The sequence below is a fragment of the Schistocerca nitens genome, chromosome 2 (genome assembly GCF_023898315.1).
Source record: "Schistocerca nitens isolate TAMUIC-IGC-003100 chromosome 2, iqSchNite1.1, whole genome shotgun sequence".
Classification (NCBI taxonomy): domain Eukaryota; kingdom Metazoa; phylum Arthropoda; class Insecta; order Orthoptera; family Acrididae; genus Schistocerca; species Schistocerca nitens.
The window spans coordinates 311,728,162-311,755,238 of NC_064615.1; the positions used below are offsets into that span (position 1 = coordinate 311,728,162).

At 44.3% G+C, this 27,077-nt stretch overlaps 1 protein-coding gene across 1 annotated transcript in view; it reads left to right on the forward strand.

The window, feature by feature from the left end:
- Positions 1 to 15,442: 15,442 nt before the first annotated feature.
- The window catches only part of LOC126236081 (sodium-independent sulfate anion transporter-like), a 170,592-nt gene continuing 158,957 nt past the window's right edge, over positions 15,443 to 27,077 (forward strand). The window contains exon 1 of the mRNA XM_049945144.1: positions 15,443 to 15,571. The gene's annotated coding sequence lies outside the window, so the exon portion shown is untranslated. The remainder of the gene's footprint in view (positions 15,572 to 27,077) is intronic.

Below are 27,077 nucleotides of genomic sequence, written 5' to 3' on the forward strand. Positions count from 1 at the left end.
TGATCATCGACTGCATTTAAAAAAACACAAAGAAACAGTAGCAAAGTAAAAAATGAACTGGAGTGTCTTTGTCCAACTGAACTAAAACTACACTCCGTCCGAATAGGTCTCGGAAGAGCCAACGGCACCGTCCGACCGCTGGGTCATCCTTAGCAGTTAGGCGTCACTGGATGTGGATATAGAGGAGCACGTAGTAAGGACACCGCTCTCCCGTCCGTTGTCAGTTTCTGTGACCGGGCCGCCAGTTACCAGTCAAGTAGCACCTCAATTGACCTCACGAGGGCTGTGTGCAGCCTGCTTGCCAACAGTGCTCGACAGACGCGGACATGCACCCATTCATTTGCTAGCCAAGCCCGGCAGTGCTTAACTTGGCTGATCTGACAGGAACCCGTGATACCGCTGCGGCACGGCCGTTGGTGTCCAGCTAAACAGAGTTTTCAAAATCAAGCTTCCAATGTATCTGGAAAAAGAAGTTGACGCACATTATGTATGACTAGTTTTGAGTCATCAAAGTGTGGCATGTAGGGAAAAGAGAGGTAAAGCAGCCAGAGCGGGAGCAGTGCTGCTCATACCGAGAAATAGTCACACTACTTCTAAAGTATACTATCAAAGTTGTCAGCGAGTTTGGCAGAAGAAGCTTGCTCCGTTATTTTTTAGTAAAAACTTTTTGTGATTTTCAGTCGTCTGGTGTAAGGTAAGTCATTTATATTATTCTTGTTATCTCACTTATACACAGAATAATACTTTTATACCATATCGAGGTTTAAACAACGTCTTTTGGCCTAATAATGTAGTTTCTTGTTATTTCTTTCGATTGGATACTTTCACTGTGAACCAAAACTCTAGAGCAGGCGTCCTATACATGTTGGATCCTAATTTGTTATAATGGAATAATTTACTTGCAAATTAATTATCTTCAGCTTTGAGTGAACAACACTACATTTTTCGCGGAGAATTGTTGTTTGAGAATGACTTTTTCAGATAAAAATCATTACAAGAGCTGCATTTTATTGCTGTGGAGCTATATTTTGCCCTACAATAAATTCCACAGCTACCTTTTGTCTTCATTTGTTACTCTTGTATACGCATCTCTTTAACTTTGCAACGACACAGATACATTCTAACATCAGGTGGTAAACTTGGTATCGCAGATATTTCGATAAGATGTGTTTTCAGGAGTTGAAAAGAAATGTTCTTTAGAAAAACTCGACACTGATATTTCTGGTTCTTTTCATTGCTTGAAATAACACCTGCACATTGATACCAACCCGTTCAACATTGCTTAATTGTCCATCACTTTGTCATTCGCGTTACTGGATATTTATTGCACATTTCGTCAACAGGTTTCCTCGTGGTCTCTTCTACTGTTCATTCGTTGTGCATTGTGGAAATGAGTACAACAGATTTGTTGCGTTTAGGTCCACATGATACCATAGTAACGTCTTTAGGTATCCAGAAACTGCCAACCCGATTTTTCTGTTCTTGTTAGCAGAATCTCAGGTGGCACTTCTTTTTTATACTTTCTTAGGGTTCCTATCCATGTAATTTTGTTTTGCAGCAGAGAGGGAGGGAGAGAGAGAGAGCCAATGGATAGCTAGTATGCCAGTTATCTGATGTCACATATCTATTTGTGACTTTCATCGGCTCGGTTAGTTTACACAAAATAGCAAATGGCATTTTAGAAAAAACCATCCTCCTGGTTGTTTGTCACAATGCGCTTCCAGCAAACCAGTGTAGAATGGCAGCTTCGCGCGGAGCAAATATTTGAACGTCACATTTAGCTGGTTTGCTGAGAATGTGTTGCATAAAGCTGCAGAGACCTCAGAATGCTTCTAATTCTCATCAGTGGTAACAAATACTCTCAGATTGTAACTGTTCATGCAGTTTTTTACAAATTAATCCAGAAAGCTCCAAATAGCTGCAAATCTGTGTTTCCCGTCTCATATCCCTAGTTCCTTTATGATTAAATCTACCACACCTGAGAAACAATAAAAATCTTTTGTAACTAATGAAAAATCTCAAAACAGTCATTCCTGTTCCGTCATTTGACCAAAGTTCCAATACATTTGTGTGGATTCCACCTCTGAGGTCAATCAAACAAAGAATGCCTAATACTGCACAAACTTCATTATGATCTGTAAACTAAGCATCCCTGTCTCTAGACTAATTTTCTTCTTGCCTCTTTCCATGAATGTATACATTTGTAATAAGCACAATTTCATCTATCATATCAACACTGGTGATTTTATGCAACGATTCAACTTGCTCTACAATACCTTGCGTTACTATTTTAGGGCCTGGGAAGATACTGATGATATTTTTTGCCGGTGCAAGTGAAGTCTTTTTATCTATATCTGTTTTCAACCTTTTTTTTTGTTTGTCCCTACCAAGGCATATATATATCAAAGGAAGGTAATCTCTCATCACATTAATTTCTGACTCACTACCATGATCACTTAGTAATATTACTTCATCCTTTACATCAGAAAGCAAATCATTAATATCTCCTCGGTCGTCGTCTTCTGTAAGCACCTCTTAAAAGAATCCGCTCTAATTCCTCCTTTTTAGGCCCTACAATCAGAAACACGATTTATTATTAGCAGGCAATGAAGTATAATAATGGACGTCCCTAAAATATATCTGTTTTTAGCACACCGATTCGTGTAAACGTACAACACATAAAGATGCCAATTTGAAATAGAACTTGCAAGGACAGGAACCTGGTGTATACAGGACTCTGCTGCTGCAGTTCCAGCAATAACCTGTCGAGGCTGCGCCAACCGCTGTGGCTTAGCCGGCACGGTAGGTCAGCGTGTTCGGCCAGAGGGTTAGCTAACCTCTGTAACAAAAAACTGAGTGAACAGATCAACGGAGAACCCAAACGGGTGTCATCGGAAGTCCGCCCCGAACAAATTCAACGAACAATATAGAACAAAATGAGATAAAAAAAATTGGCGGTTCTAGGCGCTTCAGTCCGGAACCGCACTGCTGCTACGGTCATAGGTTCGAATCCTACCTCGGGAATGGATGTGTGTGATGTCCTTAGGTTAGTTGGGTTCAAGTAGTTCTAAATCTAGGGGACTGATGACCTCAGATGTTAAGTCCCATAGTGTTAGAGCCATCTGAACCATTTTTGTAGAGGCTGCAACAACTAAACGTAAGCTAAACAATGACTAGGAAGGTGTCAACAATTATATGGCTATAAGCCTTCGCATTTTTTTCGGTAGAGGACAAAAGATGAGTCTGGCGTAAAAAATTCACCAGCGCTTCCGATCTAACATTGCCGTAATGGTGTCCGACTGGGAAAAGTGGCCTGATTACTCGACGGGAAAGGTAGCCAAGGTGTATTCGCCAATAAGAGTTAGTTACTTCCGTAAATAGTATTACAGATCAGATTGACTTCTTAATCTTTTATATACAAAGCTATCCTACGTAATTCCATCTCTCTGTGAAGATATTGAATTAATTGATTTGTATTACCGTATGATACGGACTATAAAATGATACGGACTTCAAAACGCTCTTTAATGTTAAGCAACTTTTTAAAAAAATACGTTTTTACCATTTTTATTATTAGTCTGCAAAGCCAGACTAAAAAGAAAAATTCTTGGTTTATAAAACCAAACTGACCTTTACAATCCCCGCAAATCGTCGTCTGAACTTTCTTCTTCGTTTTCTTCTTCTTCTTCCTCTTCGTCGTCATCGTTGTCCTCTTCATATATAAAATAGAACGCACTTCTTGACAGTGTCTTCCCTCACTCTAGATCACAACTGTTTTACCCACTGACACACTTGTTTGATTGTAGGTTTTTTTTAAGCTCCCTTCGGCGTGAATTCATGTTGCAGTTCATACATCATCCGTTTGTTCCATTCCTCTCTCATATACGCTTTAAATGGTTTAAGACATCAAGAATTTGCAGTTGTGAAGCGAGTCCTCCCGCAGTAACAGCAACTACTGTATTTCCCTGTCTCAGTTTTTCTTTCGCAGAATTTTTCAAATGACTACTAAACTGATGTACCATAACAACAGAACTCTTCTTCAATAAAACACCTTTCCTTCTCTCCCACACTCTGTTAATCCGTAATTTCATACCACCCACGTCCATCCAACTATTGTCATGTACACCAACTCCACCCTTAAGGTCTATTAAATTCCACTGTAGCGCTAACTTACGACCGTGTATTTGAATCATTTTTGTATTAATTCCAGTGCCATTTTGCAAACATCTTGTTTGGGCCGTTTTACATTTAGTTCTCTTCTTGCACAATTGGTCTTCCTCATTTTTTTCAGTTCTTCTTTAGTATCCGGCCAATCGAGAATGGCTTTTTCTGTTGGTGAAGGGCCGAAACGCTACTCTGTTGCTCTGTTTCCATGTTCTTCTGCATATGTTATTACTTTCAATTTATTGCCCGCATGTATGAATACCTTTTACTTTTTTCTTTTAAGAAACTAGCTAATAACAAAAATATTGTACTGTTACCGATAACACAAATCACTTTCAATTCATGTCCACTGCCACCCTAGACTGCCATGACGCATGATAGGCTAGACGTGTTCTGGGTTTGTTAGGGCGGGGCGGGAGGAAGGCAAGCTTGTGAATCCCCGCAACTCACGTTCGCCACATCGGTGCTCTGCTTCTGCCAGTGTTGCCAGACAGAGATGGGTTTCTCACGGCACCGAATATAAGGCCATTTTAAGATGCTGGAATTTTAAATCAAACTCTGGATGTTTTCATATTAATTTCGAGTATAAGACGCAAATAAATTTTTGGAGGCAATTTTTCGAAGAAAAAGTGCGTCTTATAGTTCGTAAAATACGGTAGATAAAACCGTCTCTGTTCTGTTAAAGTCGGCTTAATACAAAAATCCGATCGAAACGGTCTGCTCCAGCCGCTTAGTTGTTTCAGGTACCTACAGGGTGTGCGATAAATCCCTGTACCACTGTAACCCCTGTTTACTGTAGTTCCATGTTATTATGCAGGTTGATAGCTATATTACTTCACATCTGTTGTTGGATGCAGTTGTAGCAATTAGCGTTTACATCTTGCCGCAGTTGAGTTTAAATTTCTATCCGTGGCAGATGTGAGCGGCCTCGTTTCACTACTGAGAAGAACTTAGTGACAAGTGTGTGGTTGCAAGAACGTCAACGCACAGGGCAGACAATGAGACAGATTATGGGAGCATTCCATGAAAGATTGAATAAGGCTCCATTGCAAAAAGTAGCTCTTCTGAATTGGGAAAGACGTGCTTTTGCTTTCGGCAATGTTAAAGACAGGCCGCGGAGTGTAAGGAAGAAGACATGAGAAGAAAGATGTGCCGGAATCTCTGCTTCGATTGAACAATCTCCTATAAAGTCGACACATAAATTGCTTCGGAACTCTTATACTGAGGACAACAGTGCGAGATCACATGAAAAAAGACCTTAAGGTCAGACCTTTCAGACCGACATTCGTAAACGAGTTATCGGATACAGACCGGAATGAAAGCGTTTGAGCATGCCGTGCTTCGTTAACTCAAGTTTCCAACTGCAGTGAACCTTGCCAAGGATATGTATTCAGATGAATGTGCCATTTATCGCTGCTCTCGTACTAGAAATATTATAATTTGGGCCAGAGAATCCTCATTACACAGTCGGGTTAGAAAGAAACGCGCTTCATGTAATGGTATGGGCAGAGATGACATCGCAACATCTGCTTGGACCGAGTTTTTTGAAGGGTCTGTGAATGGCGGTAATTATTCACACATTTACAAATATGGTTAATACCTCAGCTTGAAGAACTGGGTCTCATAGAACGCATATGCTTGCAGAAAGAAGGAGCGCCTCCTCACTAACCTCTTGCAGTGTGCGAGTTCCCAATGAAATCTTTCCAGGACTTGATATGGCCACCAAGAAGTCCTGACCGCACCACACATGACGACTCGTTACGGGGAGTCGTTATGGCGTATGTATCTGCACGTCGTTGGGCTGCAAAGAACTGGGCAATGCTGTTGAGGACGCATTTCGCACTATAACACCCGACATACTCAAAAATATGTCAAGAAGAACACGGGGGCCGGCCGAAGTGGCCGTGCGGTTAAAGGCGCTGCAGTCTGGAACCGCAAGACCGCTACGGTCGCAGGTTCGAATCCTGCCTCGGGCATGGATGTTTGTGATGTCCTTAGGTTAGTTAGGTTTACCTAGTTCTAAGTTCTAGGGGACTAATGACCTCAGCAGTTGAGTCCCATAGTGCTCAGAGCCATTTGAACCATTTTTGAAGAACACGGGGGCGTACGGAAATGTGGTTCCAGCATGATGCGTAACATATCGATATGTTGGACACTTAATATGTAAGTAAGTACTTGTGCTCAGACAAACCAAATAAATCAGCATTTGATACGAGGGGTACGGGATTTCTTGCCCACCTTGTAGGGGCCTAGGAAATATGTCCGAAAATCAGAACATCTAAAATGGGATGCTGTTGCGATGGCACTGGCCACATTACCACCGTACTCTATGTGATCAAAAATATTCGGACACACCTAAAAACATACGTTTATCATATTAGGTGCATTGTGCACTCTATATCAGCGACCTCGGTAGTCATTAGACATCGCGAGAGAGCAGAATGGGGCGCTCCGCGGAACTAACGGATTTCGAACGTGGTCAGGTAGGTGATTCGGTGTCACTTGTGTGTACGTCTGTACGCGAGATTTCCACACTCCTAAACATCCCTAGGTCCACTGTTTCCGATGTGATAGTGAAGGGGAAACGGGAAGCGATACGTACAGACAAAAGCATACAGGCTGTTGACTGACAGAGACCGCCGACAGTTGAAGAGGGTCATATGGTGTAACAGACAGACATCTATCTAGACCATCACACAGGAGTTCCAAACTGCATTAGAGTCCACTGAAAGTAGTATGACAGGTAGGCGGGAGATAAGAAAACCTGGATTTCATGGCAGAGCGGCTGCTCATAAGCCACACATCACGCCGGTAAACGCCAAACGATGCCTCGCTTGGTGTAAGGAGCATAGACATTGGACGATTGAGCACTGGAAAAACAGTGTGTGGAGCGACGAGTCACGGTACACAATGTGGCGATCCGAAAGCAGGATGTAAGTATGGCGAATGCCCGGTGAACGTCATCTGTCAGCGTGTGTAGTACCAACAGTAAAATTCGGAGGCGGTGGTGCTATGGTATGGTCGTGTTTTTCATGGAGGGGGCTTGCGCCCCTTGTTGTTTTACGTGGCACTCTCACAACACAGGCCTACATTGATGTTTCAAGCACCTTTTTGCTTCCCACTGTTGAAGAGCACTTCGGGGCTGGCGACTGCATCTTTCAGCACGATCGAGCACCTGTTCATAATGCACGGCCTGTGGCGGAGTGGTTACACGACAATAACATCCCTGTAATGGACTGGTCTGCACAGAGTCCTGACCTGAATCCTATAGAATACCTCTGGGATGTTTTGGAACGTCGTCTTCGTGCCAGGCCTCACGACCGACAACGATATCTCTCCTCAGTGCAGCACTCCGTGAAGAATGGGCTGGCATTCCCCAAGAAACCTTCCAGCCCATGACTGAATGTATGCCTGCGGGAGTGGAAGCTGTCATCAAGACTAAGGGTGGGCCAACACCATACTGAATTCCAGCATTACCAATGGAGGGCGCCACGAACTTTTAAGTCATTTTTAGCCAGGTGTTCGGATACTTTTGATCATATAGTGTAGGTATGTAAAAGAGGCCACGATGTAAGCCTTCAAAAAGATGCATGTAGTTGTTATATATTATTTTCTTATTCACTTAAAAATGTTTTGTGTGGTACTTTGTAATGTGTAAATTCAAAATGTGTAAGCGGCAAGATTTTATGAATAACCATGGTGTGTTGATAATTCAATTTCCCTTGGAGTGGCGACTTTACCCGACATACCCACTACTTTTAATGCGGAAATCAGTGGAAAAGTGAGTATTTATCAGCGAACAACATGAACATGCATATTGGGAATTTCTCGGCCAGAAAAGGAAACAAATTCATTAGGAGACAGACCGGGGTGGTAAACGTAAATATGGACACAATGAAGGTGAACCTTAGGACAGCTGTGCGCACTCTCACACGGTCTCTGCCAGCTAAGTGAAGTGGATTGGGGTAGGGGGAACGGGGGGGGGGGGTGCCTGTAGTGTCAAAATTTACATCCAAATGACCGTTTTGGCTAGCGAGAATGTGTCTGTACTACAGGATGCTTATACTCCAGTCGATCAGAAGCTTAGGATTTGCGACACAAGAGGCACAGAACCGTAGTTTAGCGTCACAGGAGATACTGCTGTAGCTGCAGAATGCGAAAATGGAGATGTCAGAACATACAGAGCCGAGTGTGGACGGCATCTGAAGAAGGCAAGTAGTGCACAGATCTAAGACCACCGAGCGGCAGTGGCAAAGAATGTGGTACAGCAGTTGCACATCAGGTCCAGACCGTGCAGTGTCAACAAGTTGTGCGACGTGCAATCGACGTTACTGCGTGGAAACACTGAGGTCGGTGGACTGTTTTCGAGCCGTTGTGCATTTGGTAAGGTTAGAGTGCCCGTTAGAGTCGCATAAGGGAGGAATTGTTCCTGCCCCAGTTTAACGGTAGGCTGTGGCTGGGGTTACCAGACGTCCGCATTTACGTGGACATGTCCTCATTTTCGACGTTTAATGTACCGCCTGCATACATTTCTGCGGTTTCTACGAATGTCCTCATTTTTGAGTTTTTGGAATGAAGATATTTTGATTTTTGATCTCATCTCGTATCGTCAAAAATTTGTGTACTTTTTACTTCGATCATTGAATTACATAATTTGCTGTTACCTTAAAATCGATCTGTTACGCCCTGAAAACAGAAAATTTCGATTTATGAAAAATGGCTCTGAGCACTATAGGACTTAACTTCTGACGTCATCAGTCCCCTAGAACTCAGAACTACTTAAACCTAACTAACCTAAGGACATCACACACATCCATGCCCGAGGCAGGATTCGAACCTGCGACCGTAACGGTCGCGCGGTTCGCGGTCCGTGATTTTCAAAATATTACTTATGGCAAACGGTCACAGTAATTTAGTACTAGGGACGGAAAATTGGCTGAAACCAGATGTAAACAGTAATGAAACTCTAAACTCAAATTGGAATGTATACCGCAGAGACGGCTGGACATCGAAGGGGGAGGGGTGTTTATAGGGATAAAAAGTGCAATAGTATCGAAGGAAATTGACGGAGATCCGAAATGTGAAATAATTTGGGTGAAGGTCACGGTTAAAGCAGGCTAAAACATGGTAATTGGATGTCTCTATAGGCCCCCTGGCTCAGCAGCTGTTGTGGCAGAACACCTGAAGGAAAATTTGGAAAATATTTCGAGTAGATTTCCCGAACATGTTATAGATTTGGAAGGAGATTTTAATTTACCAGATATAGACTGGGAGACTCAAACGTTGATAACGGGTAGCAGGGACAAAGGATCCGGTGAAATTTTTTTTAAGTGCACTATCTGAAAACTCCCTTGAGCAGTTAAACAGAGAACCGACTCGTGGCGATAACATATTAGACCCTCTGGCGACAAACAGACCCGAACTACTTGAAACAGTTAACGCAGAACAGCGAATCAGCGATCATAAAGCGGTTACAGCATCGATGATTTCAGCTGTAAATAGAAATATTAAAAAAGGTAGAAAGATTTTTCTGTTTATCAAAAGTGACAAAAAGCATATTTCAGGGTACTTGACGGCTCAACACAAAAGTTTTATCTCAAGTACAGATAGCGTTGAGAATCAGTGGACAAAGTTCAAAACTATCGTACAATATGCATTAGACGAGTATGTGCCAAGCAAGATGGAAAAGAGCCACCGTGGTACAACAACCGAGTTAGAAAAGTGCTACGTAAGCAAAGGAAACTTCACAGCAAACATAAACATAGCCAAAGCCTTGCAGACAAACAAAAATTACACGAAGCAAAATGTAGTGTGAGGAGGGCTATGTGAGAGGCGTTCAACGAATTCGAAAGTAAAGTTCTATGTGCTGACTTGGCAGAAAATCCTAAGAAATTTTAGTCTCATGTTAAAGCGGCAGGTGGATCAAAACAAAATGTCCAGACACTCTGTGACCAAAATGGTACTGAAACAGAGAATGACAGACTAAAGGCCGAAATACTGTTTCACAGAGGAAGACTGCGCTGTAGTTCCTTCTCTAGATTGTCGCACAGATGACAAAATGGTAGATATCGAAATAGACGACAGAGGGATAGAGAAACAATTAAAATCGCTCAAAAGAGGAAAGGCCGCTGGACCTGATGGGATACCAGTTCGATTTTACACAGATACGCGAAGGAACTTGTCCCCCTTCTTGCAGCGGTGTACCGTAGGTCTCTAGAAGAGCGTAGCGTTCCAAAAGATTGGAAAAGGGCACAGGTCATCCCCATTTTCAGGAAGGAACGTCGAACAGATGTGCAGAACTATAGACTCATATCTCTAACGTCGATCAGTTGTAGAATTTTGGAACACGTATTTTGTTCGAGTATAATGACTTTTCTGGAGACTAGAAATCTACTCTAGGAATCAGCATGGGTTTCGAAAAAGACGATCGTGTGAAACACAGCTCGCGCTATTCGTCCACGAGACTCAGAGGGTCATAGACACGGGTTCACAGGTAGATGCTGTGTTTCTTGACTTCCGCAAGGCGTTTGATACAATTCCCCACAGTCGTTTAATGAACAAAGTAAGAGCATATGAACTATCAGACCAATTGTGTGATTGGATTGAAGACTTCCTAGATAACAGAACGCAGCATGTCATTCTCAATGGAGAGAAGTCTTCCGAAGTAAGAGTGATTTCAGGTGTGTCGCAGGGGAGTGTCGTAGGACCGTTGCTGTTCACTATATATATAAATGACCTTGTGGATAACATCGGAAGTTCACTGGGGCTTTTTTTAGATGATGTTGTAGGTATCGAGAGGTTGTAACAATGGAAAATTGTACTGAAATGTAGGAGGATCTGCAACGAATTGACGCATGGTGCAGGGAATGGCAATTGAATCTCAATGTAGACAAGTGTAATGTGCTGCGAATACATAGAAAGAAAGATCCTTTACCATTTAGCTACAATATAGCAGGTCAGCAACTGGAAGTGGGCATTAGGAGTGATTTAAAATGGAATGACCATACAAAATTAATCGTTGGTAAAGCAGATGCCAGACTGATATTCATTGGAAGAATCCTAAGGAAATGCAGTCCAAAAACTAAGGAAGTAGGTTACAGTACACTTGTTCGCCCACTGTTTGAATACTGCTCGCCAGTGTGGGATCCGTACCAGATAGGGTTGATAGAAGAGATAGAGAAGATCCAACGGAGAGCAGCGCGCTTCGTTACAGTATCATTTAGTAATCGCGAAGGCGTTAAGATGATAGCTAAACTCCAGTGGAAGACTCTGCAAGAGAGACGCTCAGTAGCTCGGTACAGGCTTTTGTTGAAGTTTCGAGGACATACCTTCACCGAGGAGTCAAGCAGTATATTGCTCCCACCTACGCATATCTCGCGAAGAGACCATGAGGATAAAATCAGAGAGATTAGAGCCCACACAGAGGCATACCGATAATCTTTCTTTCCACGAACAATACGAGACTGGAATAGAAGGGAGAACCGATAGAGGTACTCAAAGTACCCTCCGCCACACACCGTCGGGTGGCTTGCGGAGTATGGATGTAGATGTAGAAACATAGTTTAATTTTGTAAGTGAAGACTTTTTCATGCGGTAGCTCAGCAATGATTTTTGATCGTTCTTTGTTTCACATTTGTTTAAGATAATTTCACATCATGCCAAAGGAATGTGCACTTACGGATAAACTCCAAGAAAAGTATCCGAACTTTCGTCTTGGAAGAGTTCAATGGGAAGCAGAATGTATTGTTTATTGCCCAGGGACCCATGTATCTATAGAAAATCATGGCGCCAGCGACCTGGAAGTGCACACGAAAACAGCAAAACATATGAAGTATGTTAGTGATGCAAGTTCGTCAGGTAAAGTGATTTTTTTTTTATAAAACCCCGTTCTGAACCGGACACAAAAGTAAGTGCTGCTGAAGGAACACTTGCTTACCATGCTGTGTTTCACAACAGCAGTTATAAATCTATGGACTGTCGAGAGAAGTTTTCCATGACTCATCCACATCATCAAAAATCTCGTGTGTATGTACTAAAACTGAAGCAATAGTGAATTCAGTCCTAGCACATCATTCAGTAGATAGTATTTCAGCATTTATCACTGGTGCGCATAACAAGTTTCAAACTAAGGACAAATGTATGGCGTTTATTGCTGACAATTCCAAGACAATGTTCGGTGTTATTAAAAGATGTGATGGAAATAACGTATTTGCTAACCTAAAGAAAACACTTAACAAGGTATTGGTTAGACTGGGATCCCCTGCTCGTGTCCTTAATAACTGCATTCAGCACGAAACTGTCCTCCTTGAAATTAATTTACAAAGATTAATAATGAAAATATATAAGCGTTTTTCAATGTATACTGTCTGTGCTGAGTATCGAAAGAAATTTTCTGATTTCGCCGAAACGGAGCACCAACAATTTCAAAAAAATGGTTCAAATGGCACTATGGGACTTAACATCTATGGTCATCAGTCCCCTAGAACTTAGAACTACTTAAACCTAACTAACTTAAGGACATCACACAACACCCAGTCATCACGACGCAGACAACAACAATTTCTCAGCCATAGAAAGACTCGATGGCTGTCACTATTCCCGGCTATTCAGTTCTTCCAGAGATGTTTCCCGCTCTGAAATCCTTCTTTCTGTCACAAAAGAAGCCTCCAACAGTCATTAAGAATTCTGTGTGGATCCTATCAATGAGATATCTATGGCATATCTTTAGTTGACATTTTTCGTAATTATATTGGTAACTTCGAAAAGGAAGAAAGCTCCCTCATAGATTTCATGAATATACTGGTCCCTTCTTGGTGCTCTTCAAAACAGAAAAGATGAAAATTTTATATGAGCCGCATATAATGGAGAATCGGAACCATACCGTAAGAAATGGTGCAAGTATGTTGAGTCATGTAGCAGCGTGGAAACGTTTAAACAGTTTAGCGAGGTAATTAAAACTGCACAGTTCTTCTTCACGTTGCCAGTCCATAATGCTTGTGTTGGGAGGTTGTTCTCCTTGACACAGGCACAGTGCACAAATGAGAGGAACAGAGTCACTATTGACACTGTAAAAGGGATTTCAGTGATGAAATTTACATTTAGAAATTTGGATTGCAACAATGTGTTTAAATATTTGTGTCAAGAAAAGGAACTTTTAAAAACGATTCATTCAGATGAAAAATATATGAGTTCTATAGTGTTGTAGGTGCGTAAGATGAGTGTAATATTTTTAGTTTTTGTTTCTTGTCTAATAAATTTAAGAAATAGAAAGTGTCCTCTTTTTTCATCCTAAAATATGGAAAATGTCCTCTTTTTAGCATTCTGAAATCTGGCAACCCTAGATGTGGAGGACAAAAATTTAAGATTCACATTCTACGAGCACAGTTTGATGGGGTAGTGCAGAATTAGACATATACGTTGTTGCGATTCATAGCTGGTAAGGTCCACATGCAGAAGTAAACAAACATCAGAATAACCTTCGACAGAAAGTAGGTGAGTCCGACGTTGGAGTCACCAGTGCAGTAATTCCAATCCCAACGATGATATGGTAGATGATGGAAATCAACAACAAAACTTTAACGAAACATAGAAGCACAATAGCGTTGAACACCTCGAAGTGGCGAGCAGACACAAAGAAAAAGAGAGCAAAGTCAAAGATCATAACATCAAGGATGAACGATAGTGTTCTAGTGGTCTATGGACGCTACATACTTTTTGCTTTAAATTACCTCTTTCACCGCCTGGAATACTGATAATTTGTTCTCAGGCACTCTGTATTGCCAGTTAAAATCAGGATGCTACACACGTAATTATTCTGAGACTTCCGCTCCGGCTTCCATTTCTCCTGTTTCCTCATCCTCCAATGTTTGAAAATATGTCATGCACTCTGCATCCCTCTTAAATCCTACCAAGTTGCCGAGCATTTTCAATTGAGTTCAGATTGTATAGTGATGACATGCTGTTGTAAACATACGTAGCATTGCTAATCTGTATTGATAAAAAGTCTCGTCTACATTTCTAACCAGTTGCATCAGCAAGATGTTTTAGATTATCATTCCCTTCTTTAGATCTAATTATATAAAAGATTTGGTTAACCCATGAGGTTTGCTTCACACGTTGAGCAAAGTGGCACACTCGCATTCAGGCGGAACATGGGTACAAATCGCCGCCATGCACATTTAATATGTTTCTTAATTTGCCTGAAAAAACTAAAGGTCAATGCCCCGACGCCTACCTTCAAAAGAACACGGCGCATCTCCTTTCCTTTACCTGCCCTACTCTAACTTATGCGCTCTCTCTAATGATCCGCATGTTTGTCATAATCAGGGTCACTTCAAATCATTGGCAGTTCATGATTTCGTTCTCGAAGTTCCAAGTTTAATTGCCACTAAAGGTGAACTGGACGGTCAGATGTAGAACTCTAGATTATTTTATTCTCTAGATCTCGACTAGGCGAGATCGAAAAAAAAGAAGGGTTTCCTGTTAGGAAAATGTGCCAAAGGATGTACAGCTCCTGTACTTGCCTTACAATGAAAGAAATCCTCGTGAAGATCTTCGTCAGAATTTCTGAAATGTATATAATTGTACTTCAGTATGTAGGTTACGGTAATTTTTCTGGTGAAATTTCCCGCTAATAAACTTAAGTAGTAACATTTTAGTTTCATTAGGAACTACGGTGACGATGTGAGGCTCTTCCTTAAATTACTTGGATAGAAAAAGCCGAAATTATCATTCTGGAACCCAAAAGATATGCGTCGTGGGTTTATTCGCAATTTATGGTGGTAGTTACGAGGAAGAAGAGGAAAAAGAGATCACCTGTGACAAGTCTTGCTCTACAGAAGCTTTTATGGCAATTTCATTTGTATATTTTAGTAGTAGCCTGTTCGCCAATGTGACGTTGATGGATATTATAGACAGACTTTTATGAAACAACAATACGCCTATGCAAAGAAAATTGGTATTAAAATTCACTAAGACAATTTAATTAGCTTTATCGGATACATCATTAACCTTCAAATAACCAAAAAATAACACAATCTCGTTTTTCCCGATTTTAGACATTCAGATCATACATTTTTGCGCCTAAAATGAAGACGAGGTGTCAACTGTAGCCAAGGTAATCGGCCGTGTGGTAAATTCGTCACTAAACGCCCGGTACTACGAGGCGCATATCGAAGAGCGCGCGCGCCTCTTAGTTCATGTAACTGCCGCCAGATGATGTTAACGTACAAATCGATATCATGCAGCCGGTCAGCCATTATCTTTGGTTTGTTGTCGTCTGCAGCTCACTGACAATTTGCATCTGTGGATCGTATATGAGAATGTGTTTACGCGGACAGAACTTCAGTGCTGTGAGTGTTGTTGGCGTCATCGTAAGGTGGAAGTGTTTGAAGTGGAAGTAACTGTGGTAAGTAACATGTCTACTTCAGAATACGTGTTTTCGAGAGTACAGTATCCACTAAAAGCTGTTTCCGTAAGTACGTATGTCAGATTATTGCAATGCACTACTGCTCTTGTAAGAGCCCATCGTTTATATTTCAGTTGCTATTTGTGTATGACAACTGCCTCTTCACAGGAATAATGAACTAAGCTTAATAGAAAGTCTCATACAATGTACAGGTCCCACGAAGTTCAGTGCCAATGAAGCAGTATGTGTATTTGAAACTTAATATTTATGACCTCGCAGCAACGACGAAAGACTGCACATTAAGACTTTCACATCAATGTTCACAACTTCTATAAAACTTTTCAGTAATTCGAGTAGATGAATATGAATTCTTTCTGTGTTTCGCACTGATGTTGTGGAAATGCTTTACACTTCGTTTGTTCGATTGACTTCGCATGCTTAAGTGTGTACACAAAGTTTTAGAAATCATTTAAAGTCAGTTCCAGTTGTAGCTACCATACGATAGCAACGTTATTACGAAAGTTCGTAACTCCACTACCTGTAGTGTTAGTTGGAAGCGTAGTATATTTACTGTGGCTTATTCCGTATTTGCTCATAAAGCACCCACTTGGCGTCAGATGCAGCCAAAAAGTCTTTATAGAAAAGTTGTATGTAATCACAGACACCTTAAACAAACGGTGTAAGGTTCAGAGCCATAAGGATCACTAGAAATATTATTAATACTGTGAAATATCAAAGAGGATTTATTAAAACTTAACCCTTAAAATGTAAGGGAAGCTGCCATTTATTGTATTGTTACTTCAGTAGGAAGCTTTTACCACAGTTCTCCCATTTTTACAACGTTATGGAACAGCCCTCTTCGAATATCAACATTTCAGCTGTATTGATAGCAAAATTTTTAATTCATTTGGAAGTTAAACTTATGTCCGTGGTACTTACAAACTAGAAGCGCACGCATAAAATTATGGTGTGTTACTCTTTCACAAAAACCAGTGCATTCATTCCGTATCGTTTCATTCCAGTAGGATAAATAAGAATCGATTTCGTACATTCTGTCAAAGTTGTTTTGCCAGAATTTTTCATTACTTATTCGCATTTCATTATTTACATATGTTCCAGGGCACAGTTCCTACGGTATGCCATATGTATTTCGGTTATGCGATTGTGAAGATAGTTATGGATCGCGAGTGAGGTCACAAAAACCGGAAATGAAGCTGCTCTTTGGATCACGCGTAATTCATCCGACCTTCAAGAAAGCACGCAGAGTTATCGCACCAGGAAGAGATAGCAACCAGCGGACTGTCCATCCGAAGATTTGACGCCGGTGTGTTAAGGGCGTTGCATCCTTTATCCGTGGATTCAGAGTTAATGCTTAAAATATTCTTGCAGAGAACGAACAGTGGAGAAGGACTTCGATTAGCTCTTCCACCCGCGCACCTTTATTGGTGCACAGAACAAAATATTCAAGCTGTACAGGGCTGAATGAGACTGTACAGCAGTTGAGGCACAAGGCGTTTTGCACGACCTGAGTTAGTTTTCCGAGGGACGCCACCTTTAACAGTTCAGAGCAACGCAATGTCACCAAAAGCGTACGGGAGGAAAGGGAATTCCGCCTATGACAGGGCTTATGAGGAGGAGAACTAGCCCGAGCTGTATAATTCTGAGGTAGGAGATCAAGCACGTCGTCTTAAACAATTTAGGAATCACAATAAAACCTAAGTCAGAATATTCTTTTTAGGCCATGGTCCTCTGCAGTCCACGCAAAATTTCGAAATTTATTTTTTTATTACTAAAATATCGACTGTTAACGACTTGCTCTTAAAATTTCATAACCCAGACGGGTGTCGTGCTATGTGCCTTTCTTCGACTACACACCGTAAGTATCGTTATATTATCGTTAATGACAGTCATTGATATATATACAACCTATATATACAACCTATGCACACCGTTTTTAATATGATGCATGTACTAACTACCACGCACTTATACGTACGACTGTTTGTTGCACGTATCTATAATGATACTATTGCCGTTGAAGATGGACATGTCATCCGACAACGGTTCAGCGTAATAAAGTAGTAAGAACAATTCGTATGCAGATGATGTCTTCTGTTAGGAAACAAAAATGAAATTCATAAGCCAAGATAGTAACAGTAGGATGCCAGTCTCGTTCTTTCCACGAGCGAGTACACTGACTTAAACAATTCACTGCCCTCAGAACTTCTGGCGCAGAAAGCAAGAAGTTGAAAAATGTACTGGAGACGAAACATTTTGTTAGGCTCTAGTTTACCCGAGGAGAGTGAGTACTTCCTTAGATTGCCGCTTGCAACTTTTTTGCCTGAACGGATTTCATCCTTTGCGTGTGCATGTCCAGTCTCTAATCAGTCGCACAACCCCTTGCAAGAATTTATAGTTCCCAGTTGCATTTTAAACAGAAAATTGCGTGTCTTACGCCGTCTTGTCCTAGAATGGACATTTTGCTGTGGGTACAAAAGGGAAGTTCTCGTCCCTAAATAAATGTAATATGCATTTTTCTCGACATATTCCTAATCAAACCTCATTCGTAACGTGTTTGTTATTCTTAAGTAAATGCATTGTAAGGAATTACCGTATGTTCATCTCTTCCTTATAGTACATCGTCAGGTCGTGAGAAGTTGCTATATGAGGATGTTTCTGTCGTTATTTTTGAATATTATTATGTAGTGTATTTGTAACGCTGTAGAGAAGTCTCTCTCTCATGTCACATTTGAGTCATGGTTACTTACACTTGCCCGCCGCTGTGGCCGAGCGGTTCTAGGCGCTTCAGTCCAGAACCGCGCTGCTGCTACGGTCGCAGGTTCGAATCCTGCCTCGGGCATGGCTGTGTGTGATGTCCTTACGTAGGTTTAAGCAGTTCTAAGTCTAGGGGACTGGTGACGTCAGATGTTAAGTGCCGTAGTGCTTAGAGCCATTTGAACCGTTTTACTTACACTTAGTGAGTGAGGGTTTCTGTGTCCGAAGATGATCGCTTATGATCGAAACTGGTAGCAAAATAATGATTAATCTCGGCAAAAGTCGGTGTTTTCAACATGACTTCTTTTAAATATTTAACAGCTGTGGAGCACCGCGTATCGAAAGCGTATTTCAGTAACATGACCCTAGCAGTATTCAGGAATGGTCGGGTTCAAATCCCTCTCAAATCTTCAAAAGCACTTCAGTGTCCCATCCATAGAGTGATTTCGCTACTGTCTGAAAGCTATACTCCTAATTTTCACTTCCTTAGTCCCCGTCCCGTAACCTTCTTCCCTGTGTAACACCCCTGTTCCACTCTAGAAGAACAGGATTCATGTATCTTAGGGCTGCCATGCCTATCGAAGTTAGTTCAGAGACTGTCAAGAAATTTTCTTGAACAAGACCACGGCCAATCCCTTCTCGACTTTCCCCGAAGTACGGAACGAGGTGGGTCAATGAATAACACAATGGGCTAGTATTCTGTAGGAGCGGGATTCAATGCCTAATTTTCTGCTCCTTAGTTTCCCAATCTACCGACTGTGTGCTCCGTCTCTTAACGACAACGTCGTCGACGGGACATTAAGCTGTGCCCTTGTTTTCCTTTCATATCCGCCTTCCGCTGTCTGACGTTTGCAGTGAATAGAAATAAGAAACAGAAAGCTGTAGCAGGACGGAATTCTTTTTCGAATATCAGAGAGTTGTTTGTCCAACGTCCGGATCGATAGTGACCAGTGGATTAAAATTCTGTTGAACTGACAGTCAAAAACAGCTCTTGGTTGTTTCTGTATCAGTATCGTCTCAGACTTCTTTTTTAATGGTCTGATACGGGTGCTAAGACTATCGGTACTATCTTCATTGGTTAAACAGTAATTATTAGCGTACCATTTGTATTTTTTTTTCTTTTACAGTCCTAGAAATTGGTTTCATGCGCTCTGGAATATTTTGTTTGTGGCTACTAGGGGATGCACGGTCTTTTGCGCGAATATAGTAAGCAACTGGCGCGATAACTTTAGCAGTTCATTGCTTATCTGGGCCCCTAGTACGTTCCAAGTAATTTACTTAAGCTGGCCTCGAAAACAGTTCTCTCTTCTGTCCCGCCCGACGGTAGACACTTTCGCGGCCTTCGATGTAGAAAGCGAGGGCCTTAGCTTCACTCGAAGGAAATAATCGATGGCCACACAGTGGAAACTTGTTACCTGCAGCGGAATTCCATTTCCAAATACTGAAAAGTGACTATTTTGGTAATGACCGCAGGAAGCAGAGCAGTAGTTCAAACACTTCCAGCAATGGCAAGAACTTGAAGAAAAAAAAAAAAAAACTGTAAATTATCCGATTAACGCATGGGTTCCGAAGACGCTCCATTGACCTCCTCATATAGCTTAAAATGCAATGCGCTAACTGGCGAGACAGATAGACCCGGATCGAATCCGTGCGACAGATTGACGAGCATTGGTCTGGTTCGCCGGTCAGCCTGGATGTGATTTTTAGGCATCCTTCCACGCTAGTTTACGCGAATGCTGGGTTGATCCTCGATGTACGCCTCAGAAAATACAATACATAACCAGTTAAGATACGATAAGTGTGCAAAACTTGAGGACGAAAGTAGCTTTCGCATGATGCGTCCCTCCAAGTAACATACGTTGATGAAGGCCGGACCTTACACAGAAAGAACTGCAACAAAATAATACAGAAGGTGACAGAAATATGCAATGAGGCAAACAGAAATGACACGTTTATTCAAGGACAACATAAACACTGAAGTCATCACGATTTATGATGGTCACCTGCGCATCACGAAATGTGGAGCATTGTTCTTACTAGGGTGTAAGATCACCACGAGTAACAATGCATGCTCTGTAGCCTGCTGTCCGCAACGTAGATAAGGAGTTCTTGTGGTGGCCGAGCGGTTCTAGGCGCTTCAGTCCGGAGCCGCGCGAGCGCTATCGCAGGTTCGAATCCTGCCTTGGGCATGGATGTGTGTGATGTCCTTAGGTTAGTTAGGTTTAAGTAGTTCTAAGTCTAGGGGACTTATGACCTCAGATGTTAAGTCCCATAGTGCTCAGAGCCATTTTTTGAAGTTCTTGTGGTAGTGCATTCCATTTGATCACCAGCTCGGTTGACAACTACTGAATGGTCGTTGGTACATGTGGTCGTGCTGTAATACGTTTCCCCAACGCGTTCCCCACGTGCTCGATGGGATTTACGTCGGGGGATCGGACAGGCCATTCCATTCACCGAATATCCTCTCATTCCAAGAGCTCCTACACCTGCACAGTTCGATGCGGTCTCGCATTGTCATCCATAGAATTGGAATCAGTGCCGAATGCACCCCTGAAAAAGACGTTTATGGGGAGGAGTACAGTATCACAATAATGTTAACCAGTGGGTGTACAGTGTTCTAAAATTGGAGGTCTATACGACTCTACAACATTATGCATCCCCACACCAAGAGACCTGAACCTCCAAAAGGATTATATTCGACAGTGTTCTTGGGTGCATTACGTGTTCCCACTTTTCCACATATCAGTGTTCGTTTAGCATCCTCGAACATGATCTTTTTGGTGGTCCTGGTGTTGTGGTGTGGGGAGGCACGATATTTCATGGGCGTATAGACCTCTAAATCTTTGAACACGGTACACTGGCCGATCAACGTTGTCCGACAGTGCAGTACTTCCCAATGTTCAGCTCTTCATGCGTGCATTAGGCCATGACTTCAGATTTATGGATGGCAATGCGCGACCGCATCGAACTGCGCAGTGGAGGAACTCTTGGAACGAGAGGATATTCGGCGAATGGAATCCCGTTCACCCGACGTACATCCCATCGAGTACGTGTGGGATGCTTTGGGGAGATGTACTGCACTATTTCCACATACCAACCAACCATCCAGCAGTTGTCAACTACGCTGCAGGAGGACTGGAACGCCCTACCGCAAGAACTCCTTACCAACCTTTTGGATAGCATATGAGCACGTTGTGGAGAAGACACCCTACTAAAAACCATGTTCTGCCTTTTGTAATGTCTGTGGGACCATCATAATTCCCGGTGACTTCAGTGTAGTTGTTCCCCCCTGTGGGTCCGGGGATTAGAATAGGCCCGAGGTATTCCTGCCTGTCGTAAAAGGCGACTAAAAGGAGTCCCTCCCCCTCAAGGGGGTAGTTAGCGCCTGCGTCCGGAGACGGACGGTTCCACGACCTATATTTGCGGCCATTTTGGTTTTTCACTTCTTCTCGTTTCTTCCTTCCTTTGGTTGGTTCCTTTCTTTGTTCTTCTCCATCTCACTGTCTTCCTTACTCTTTCCCTTGCCTTCTTCTCCTTGCCTTCTCTGGTCTCCGCCTCGGCGTTTGAGACAGTCTATCCCCTCTCTCCCTCTCTCTCTTCTTTTTCCTGTTCTTCCTTCCTCCCTGTGCGCGCCTGAAGGCCGACCCACGCGTCCGCACGCGTAGCCGGTGACGGAGTAACGCGTAATTCCCCGCCCTGGGTAGACAAGTAAGGCACGCATGTTCCCCCTGGTAAAGGCCAGGCCCAGGGAGGGCTGATTGCCTGAGCTGATACCTTTTGACCATGCCGATTGGTCCCTCCGTCTGTTTCTCGGGAGGTGTGACCTGAGGTGTAAACATTCACCTAAGGCGGCAGTGCCCTCTGAGTGGGTCCCCACAAAGAAGGAGCGCGCCATCGGAGACGCTGGCAATCATGGGGGATTCCTCCGTAATGGATTTCTCTTCTTCTCTCTCGACTTCTGCCCACAAACAGAAACTTGACCAGCCACCAGTGACAAAAGTACTACCGCCTGCCCCACAGTTCCTCGTCGTTTCTCGATCTGAGGACGGGAAGGATTTTTCCTCTGTAAACCCTTTCGTTATCCAGAAGGGCGTAGATGCCATAGCCGGATCTGTCAAGTCTTGTACCAGGTTGCGTAATGGTACCTTGTTACTAGAAACTGAGAGCGCCTTTCAGGCACAAAAACTGCTTCGGGCCACACTCCTGTACATGTTCCCTGTCCGGGTGGAGGCTCACCGCACATTGAATTCGTCTCGTGGTTTCGTATATACTCGATCACTCGACGGATTGACTGACGAGGAGATTCAGTCTTTCCTCGCTGAGCAGGGCGTGACGGCTGTCCATAGGGTCATGAAAAAGGTCAACAATGACCTTGTACCGATCCGGACACTTTTCTTGACCTTTGATAGTGTTCAGCTGCCATCGCGTATCAAAGCGGGCTACGAGGTTATTTCTGTTCGCCCCTATGTCCCGACACCTACGCGCTGCTACCAGTGTCAGCGTTTTAATCACACTAAATGCGGCTAAATGTGTCACTTGTGGCAGGGATACCCATGAGGGTGACTGTCCACCTCCGTCTCCTCGTTGTGTGAACTGTCAGGGTGACCATGCAGCGTCCTCCCGCGACTGTCCCATCTACAAGGAAGAACGCTGTATCCAAGAAATTCGGGTCAAAGAGAAAGTGTCCACCTCGGCTGCTCGCAAGCTATTTGCTAGTAGGAAGCCCACGCTGCTCCCAGCGGGAAAATACAGTACTGTCCTCGCCTCTCCTCGGACTACCAGGGAGGTGGCGACGCAGACATGCGATCTGACCTTCAGCACCACGGTCGTCCGTTCGGCCAGTGCTAAGATCGCGCGGTCGACGTCTCCTCTTCCTCCCGTCACCCCTCAGACACAAGCACCTTCATCAGCTTCTGCCAAGACGAAGACCCAGAAGTCAGATGCACGGGCCTTCAAGAAGGAACCGTCCCGTGCAGACTTCCTACGTACCTCGAACTCCCAGCCGTCGACCAGTACTTCCACTAAACGACCTTCCAAGAAGGCTCATAGGAAGCACAGTTCTCCTTCTCCGCCACGGCGCATTTCTTCTCCTGCGCCACCCAGCGGTTGCCGCCCCAGGCCGTCATCCGTTTCGCCTGGCCGCACCGCTGGTAGCCGAACATCTGGCCGTTCACCGGCGGAGGAAGCTCCCCCTCCCGGCCATCTTCCCAAGATGGCCGATGAACCTATAGAACCAATGGACGATGACTGTCCGCCTACTGATAGTGGCGGCAGTGCTCGCTCGAAGCCAGGCCCTCAGTGGCCTTCGACGTGACCCCTTCTTAAAACTTCCTTTTCTTCTCACGATGGCACTTATTCACTGGAATATTCGCAGCATTCGCTCCAACCGAGAGGACTTGAAGTTGCTGCTCCGCTTGCACCGTCCGCTCGTCGTAGCCCTCCAGGAAACGAAGCTACGCCCATGCGATCAAATTGTCTTGGCACACTACACCTCTGTGCGTTTTGACCTACCCCCTGTGGTAGGTATTCCGGCTCATGGAGGGGTTATGTTGCTGGTCCGGGATGATATTTACTACGATCCCATCACATTGCACACCGGCCTGCAGGCAGTTGCCATCCGAATTACTCTCCCCACTTTTACATTTTCCATTTGTACCGTTTACACTCCACCGTTGTCTGCCGTTACCAGGGCAGACATGATGCAAATTACTGCTCAGCTACCTGCACCATTTTTGTTAACTGGAGACTTCAATGCCCACCATCCCCTTTGGGGCTCTCCAGCATCCTGCCCGAGGGGCTCCCTGTTAGCAGATCTTTTCAACCAGCTCAATCTTGTCTGCCTCAATACTGGCGCCCCTACTTTTCTTTCGGACACATCTCACACCTATTCCCATTTAGACCTCTCTATATGTACTACCCAACTTGCACGCCGGTTTGAGTGGTTATGCACTTTCTGATGCATATTCGAGCGACCACTTCCCATGTGTTATCCATCTCCTGCATTATACCCCCTCTCCGTGCTCAACTAGTTGGAACATCTCCAAAGCAGACTGGGGGCTCTTCTCTTCCAGGGCGACCTTTCAGGATCAAACCTTCACAAGCTGCGATAGTCAGGTCGCACACCTCACGGAAGTCATTCTCACTGCTGCTGAATATTCCATCCCTCACACTACTTCTTCTCCACGTCGCGTACCGGTCCGCTGGTGGACCGCGGCATGTAGAGACGCTTTACGTGCTCGTCGACATGCTTTACGCACCTTTAAACGCCACCCTACAGTGGCGAATTGTATCAATTATAAACCATTACGTGCGCAGTGTCGTCGTATTATTAAAGAAAGCAAGAAAGCCAGCTGGGCTGCTTTCACAAGCACCTTCAACAGTTTTAGTCCTTCTTCTGTTGTCTGGGGTAGCCTGCGCCGGCTATCTGGCACTAAGGTCCACTCACCAGTTTCTGGCTTGACGGTCGCGAATGACGTCCTTGTGGCCCCTGAGGATGTCTCCAATGCCTTCGGCCGCTTTTTCGCAGAGGTTTCGAGCTCCGCTCATTACCACCCTGCCTTCCTCCCCCGAAAACAGGCAGAGGAGGCTAGGCCACCTAACTTCCGCTCCTCGAATCGTGAAAGTTATAATGCCCCATTCACCATGCGGGAACTCGAAAATGCACTTGCCCGGTCACGGTGCTCCGCTCCAGGGCCTGATTCTCTTCATATTCAGATGCTGAAGAACCTTTGTCCTGCGGGTAAAGGTTTCCTTCTTCGTACTTATAATCGCATCTGGATTGAGGGACATGTTCCCGCATGCTGGCGCGAGTCTATTGTTGTACCGATTCCTAAGCCGGGGAAGGACAAGCACTTGCCTTCCAGTTATCGACCCATCTCGCTTATCAGCTGTGTCTGTAAGGTGATGGAGCGAATGGTTAACTCTCGTTTGGTTTGGCTGCTCGAGTCTCGACGCCTACTTACCAATGTACAATGTGGATTTCGTAGGCGCCGCTCTGCTGTTGACCATCTGGTTACCTTGTTGACCTTCATTATGAATAACTTCTTGCGGAAGCGCCCGACCGCGGCTGTGTTCTTTGATTTGGAGAAGGCTTACGACACCTGTTGGAGGGCGGGCATTCTCCGCACCATGCATACATGGGGCCTTCGCGGTCGCCTCCCTCTTTTTATTCGTTCCTTTTTAATGGATCGACAGTTCAGGGTACGTGTGGGTTCTGACACCTTTCGCCAGGAGAATGGGGTGCCACAGGGCTCAGTTTTGAGCGTCGCTCTCTTCACCATAGCGATCAATCCAATAATGGATTGCCTCCCAGCTGATGTATTAGGCTCCCTTTTCGTGGACGATTTTACCATCTATTGCAGCGCGCAGCGTACATGTTTCCTGGAGCGCTGTCTTCAGCGTTCCCTTGACCGTCTTTACTCCTGGAGTGTCGCCAATGGCTTCCGTTTTTCTGCCGAGAAGACGGTCTGTATTAACTTCTGGCGCTACAAAGAGTTTCTCCCACCGTCCTTACGACTCGGTCCCGTTGCTCTCCCATTCGTGGAGACAACACAATTTTTAGGTCTTACATTTGACAGGAAACTTAGCTGGTCTCCACATGTGTCATATTTGGCTGCCCGTTGTACCCGTTCTCTAAATGTCCTCCGTGTTCTCAGTGGTATGTCGTGGGGAGCGGATCGAACCGTCCTACTTCGCCTATATCGGTCGATCGTCCGCTCCAAGCTGGATTATGGGAGCTTCGTATACTCCTCTGCACGGCCGTCCATCTTACGCCGCCTCAACTCCAACAACATCGGGGTTTCCGTCTTGCGATCGGAGCGTTTTATACTAGTCCCGTCGAGAGTCTTCATGCTGAAGCCGGTGAATTGCCACTCACCTACCGGCGCGATATACTGCTTTGTCGGTATGCCTGTCGGCTACTGTCAATGCCCGACCACCCGTCTTATCGTTCCTTTTTTGACGACTCTCTCGACCGTCAATACGGGTTGTATGTCTCTGCCCTACTACCCCCTGGAGTTCGCTTTCGTCGCCTCCTTCAACACCTTGATTTTTCACTCCCTGAAACCTTTAGAGTGGGCGAGAGCCACACGCCACCTTGGCTCCAGGCTCAGGTTCGCGTTCACCTTGACCTCAGCTCGCTCCCAAAGGAGGTTACCCCCGGTTCGGTATACCACTCCCGTTTTGTCGAACTTCGTTCGAAGTTCATTAATATGACCTTCATTTATACAGATGGCTCTAAGACCAATGACGGGGTCGGGTGTTCTTTTATTGTCGGGGCACAAAGTTTCAAATACCGGCTCCATGGCCATTGTTCGGTCTTCACAGCTGAGCTCTTTGCCCTCTACTGGGCTGTTTTTTACATCTGCCGCCACCGACATTCTGCTTGTGTCATCTGCTCCGATTCCCTGAGCGCCATCCAGAGCCTAAGTGATCCGTATCCGGTTCACCCTTTCGTGCACCGGATCCAACGCTCTCTTCAGCAGCTGGTGGACGACGGCTCTCCGGTTAGCTTTATGTGGGTTCCTGGCCATGTCGGTATCCCTGGGAACGAAGCTGCAGATGCCGCGGCCAAGGCTGCGGTCCTCCAGCCTCGGACAGCTTCTTGTTGTGTCCCTTCATCAGATTGTAGCAGGGTCATTTGTCGGCGCATTTTATCGCTGTGGCATGCCGATTGGGCTGCACTTACGGACAACAAGCTTCGGGCCTTGAAACCTCTTCCCGCGGCTTGGAC